We start from the raw sequence: 4,938 nt of genomic DNA, 5'->3' as shown, positions 1-4,938 counted from the left end.
AAGGAAAAGTGTGTAAGGTGACACTAAGTTTGGCAAGGAATAGGGCTAAGTATATTGTCAGGAGGGAGACAGGAAAAGTGAGTTTCTGGATTATAACTCGGACTCGAGCTTGCAAATATTACGAGAAATTTTTGGATGAGAAGACAGCCGGCTGGTTAGGAAGTGTTAATGAGAGAAAGAGAATAGGAGTATGGGTGGCAAGATGGAGGTTTACAGGGGAAGGCATTTTAGAACTAATGGACTGCAGATGGATGAAGAGAGAAGGATGCACGAGGAAGAGAGAAAGGCATATGAGATGGTTAAGATTTTTCTTAACCATCAAGGTTTAACCATTAAGCTTTAACGGAACTGCGCGTGGATTATCAGCATGAATGTAGTGTTGCATGAAAGGGGGGACAAAAGGTCAGTAACATGGGTAAAGGGGATGTTAGGTAAGATGGAGAAGAAGAGAAGGAAGGAGAAAAAGGAATGGTGAAAGAACGATTGTAAATAGGAGAGAAAGTAGGTGCAGGAAAATGCTAATTATTGTAAATAATAGATAAATATTAGGTTTCGAGGCAAAACGAGAAAGCAGGGACATGTGTGCGACGCCAGGGTGGTATCCGCCCTACAGACTGCAGCGGAAGTATATCTAGTTTCGATGAGCCGGTTGATTTCTCCAGCCTTGACAGGAACTAGTGGCTCCATATCAGACCACGTTTGTTACTGCCCCCAGAAGAAAATGAAAACTTCCGTTGGACACAGACCATACGCAATCGAAATGGGAGTCGAAAAGGTTTTCCGCTCGTAGCCCATGCAGACGGCATCAAGAGACGTGGTGTATACCACCGTCAGCCCTCGGTGCAACCTCACAGGAGCCGAGGAATGCCTGAGCCAAAGCGGCTGTACAGGGACCATCCCTCAAAACCCCGCCAGTCATACATACAGCTACAGGGGACACCTGAACAGCTTCTTTTGAAGAGGAAGAAAGACCCCACAGACACATATGGGACTATACACTAACTCCAATCATTCTAAAGGATCGTCCCATCCAAAAACGAGGTGACAGGAATCTCCACCTTCCCAAAAGACGGCGACACAATGCTGCAATTTTGGTTCCATGCATCACACACACATCAGATGTCCACACCAGTCTTTACGCACGTACTGCTGCCGTTGTGGTAAAACGCATGTTACTATTAAAGGCTGTTGAAACTGCTATGTGCAGTGGAGATCTGTGGTACCCTATCGCCCCGAGGTGCCGAAGAAATAGAAAGCCACGACACCTGCCTCAAAAAACACACCAAAGCTCGGAATGAATAGCGTCTATACTAACAAAGCTTTATTCGCGGATTTCACCACTTTATTTCCCTTTCGCTACCGCCCCTCTGAAACAAAAAAATTTTCAATATTGAAACTTCATTCGTTGTGCTTTCGTCAAGTTAAAGTAAACTTCGCTACCGTTACTTTGAACGTTACTTTTTCTAAATTACAGTAATGTAAATTCCGCTACCACCCTTCTGAACGTTAGTCTTACTGCCGTACAGTGATGTAATTCCGCTACAGCTATTTCAAACGTTAGTTTTGCTTCCGTACTGTAAATGTAAGTTCCGCTACATTTATCTGAAATTCTAGATTTTGCTGCTGTCGTTAAAAGAATTTTGCTATCCTGATCTACATAGGAAAATTCGTGTAGTCCCAAAATAATTCCCAAAACTTTGGTACTCCCTGCCGCTACATTTGTTCTAAACATTAGTTTTTTCCTGTACCCCCCGCGAATTCTCTATCACCGATAAAGTACATTTTGTTGCGGATGCAATAACTTTCTTCTTAAACAATTAAAAAATTCCTTTTCTTCTCTTCGCTTTCTTGTGTAAATTTCGCCTAACTTTAGGTGCTAAATAAATATCAAACGTTTCTTGAAGTACTGTGCATCTTGAGTTCCTCACACCCTCCTTTCTGCACCTTGCACCCATGTAGTATTCAGCCTATACCCCAACCTGTTAAAGTCAACGTTCAAGATATTTTTCTTCCCCTTTTTTCGTTGTCTTATTTTCTCTTTTTACTTTACCCTACTCCTCAGCGGTACGGATCTTGAGTTAGATTAATCACAACAGTTGAAGTATAGTTTTTAAGAATTAGCATAATTTCTCTGTATGGTAAAAATTTATATTTTTAAATAGCATTCATTGGAGGTTCGTGTCTTGAGGATCCTACAGCGATTACTATCGATCGAACAGTAGTGAAGTGTTTCTTACTAAGACTTTTTTTAAACATTTTAAACCAATACAAAATTCGAATGCGGTTATTTTGCTTCGGACATTACGTTCATACTTTTGTTTTATTTCTTATTTTTCGTTGGTTCATTATCATGGGTAAAAACCAGTTTAACCCGCCAATTATTATTTTTTCTGTTGTTTTACGGCCACGGTTGGCCTTTCTTTGCTACTTATAACCTTGATTCACCGCTGTCTCAACGAGACAGTTTGAGAACTCTGTACGGCCGACAGAGAACTGGGATTTGCTCGCTGCAACCTTCAAAATTAAAAATCGAGATTCGTTTTTTAATCTGCTTCCCGCCTTTCCGCTTACTGTCGACAATAGTGCCGGAACCTGACTGGAAACCTGATATTCCTCCAGAGTCAGGGATACTTTCGGATTCTCGTATACACCAGTAACACCCACTTTGGAGTACCTTTGGCGCTACAGGACTGTACCGAGAGTTCAGTCTACGTCAAGACTGCTACAATTGAATGAGAAGCTGGTCTGGTCGTCATAGACATGTTGCCGTAGGTTTTGTTTATGCGGACACTCTAGCTCCACAGATAACGATACCTTCCTCATTTACCGGAAATGCTTCGGGGTTACTCTGTAGATATTTTTATTTAGTTAAAGATAAACATTCGAGCAGCCCCTGCATCTTTTCTCAGGCAGGTGTCACGAGCGGAAAGAGCGGTTCGAAGTCAAACCAATTTCAGAGCTGTTCAAATAATTTTGATTTCCGTACTAATTTTCGCCTTCTTTTTAGACTCATACTTTAAACATGAGGAATCCCTCGAGTCCCTAAGGCGCAGGTGCCACACTGGCACATGCTTGAATTTATTAAATAACGCTTGAACGTTTGCTTCCGAATTTTGCAGCTGTCGCGAATCAACCTTTGACTGTGTAAACATTTTGTTCTCAGGAAACCAGATCAGTCGTATCTAAAATTATATTTTCTTTTGTTATTCATTGTGAAAATGTACGCTCTTGGATTTTATAGCTAACGGGAATATCAGCTTCTTTTTTAAATTCTTGCTTTTCAAGAATGTTGAGCTTATGTCGGCTTTTGCAATAGATTATTAAATTTCGATCTAACGTTGCCTTTGGAGTACGGCGAAAAGAATTAGAACCATGCATAGCTGTCATTTGGGTTTGATTATAATTTACCCCCTTTGAGACTTTATATACGGGTTGATAGTATTATGAAATAAATGTGCAAACCAATTTTGATAGTCACCCTGAGTATAATTTATTTGCAGGTGAGACACAAGTTTTCGTCCAATGAATTTTTCTGTAATTAGGTGCAATCACCTCTTTTACTAATCCTTACTTCGGGGCTAAATAAAGCCTGAGCCTAAAAATCCTGCCCACGTCCATTTTGATTCCTTTTGAGTGCCTGCTTGACTCTCTCTCTATCCCTTGCGCTCTCTCTCTCTCTCTCTCTCTCTGTAATATGAGGATAACTGAATCCTAATTTAAAAGCTCGATAAAGAGAAAGAAAAAAAGCTAACGTGTCACACTTCACAGGTTACCGTATATGAGAAAAATAAACCCCCTCTTAAACATTCATCAACACTTTACATTATTTCGCCCTGGAGCGTTGAAAGAACTAATTTCTCTCTGAGTACACCAAACTAATTTTGAGAGTAAATATGATTTAATACACTTATCTAAAAAGAAAATAATCTAGATAACGCTGCCCAACATTCTGGTTAATTCCAGGGGGTGGCGTTCAGGAATCAGAAGCAGTGGCACCACTCTGTGGCAAAAACTATATGATCCTCTGCTATACTTTCCCCTCCTGCGCAGGTAGTCCAGACGTGTCGTCTGTTTCGTCACAGTGTCATAACGGATTGAAGGGAGATATCGGGACCCTTATGCCAAAGAAATGGTCATAATAATGCGACGAATCCAAGGATAAAAACAATGCACCTTCTATCAAATATATACACTTCTACAGGGTATCCCACAACCTTTCACAAATAAGCTTAAAAGTTGGGCCTAATCAACCAATGAGCTTTACCTATTAATTGTACGTGTCTCGTGTATCTTGTCCAAGTGGCCGCTTAAGATCGCTTCGGATTGGTTTATTAAGCCCAACTTTGAAGGTCTTTGTGTCCAAATTTAGCTTCATGCAGCTTTTTGTTAGAAAATTTTTTTGGTTAGTTTTGTGCACTATTACACAGCGCGCGTGGCTGTATAAGGTCATGGGATATCCTGTATAAATCAACTAGTTCGCTGGTATATATTGAAATTAAGAATTCCTTAAAATATAATTACATAGATAATAAAGTATCATTTTGCTTGACTACAAACTTTGTGTTAGGTTTTTTTCCTTATTCTTTCTGATAAAATAATCTACAGTTTGCGTAAAGAGGTTATTAAAGTTTGAATTTTGACAGGTAACTCATTTTTGGATTACTGAGAGTTTTAAGCTGTAGATCTCATGTTTGTGTTTATATCAAATTAAAAGAAACATTAGAATATATATATATATATAGAAATAATATATTACCGAGAAAATTTTCAACAAATATCAACAAATCAACTAGTTTACTGTTACAAATTGAAATTCGCCCAAAATAAATTAATTACACAAATACGAGGGTGGATTGATAAGTTTCCGGCCTGACCAAGAAAAACAACGTTTTTAAGAATTTTTTTTTTTTATTTCTCAACATAATCTCCTCCAAGGCT

The sequence above is a fragment of the Belonocnema kinseyi genome, chromosome 1, assembly GCF_010883055.1.
Source record: "Belonocnema kinseyi isolate 2016_QV_RU_SX_M_011 chromosome 1, B_treatae_v1, whole genome shotgun sequence".
Taxonomy (NCBI): Eukaryota; Metazoa; Arthropoda; class Insecta; order Hymenoptera; family Cynipidae; genus Belonocnema; species Belonocnema kinseyi.
Note: the sequence above shows the minus strand (reverse complement) of the source record.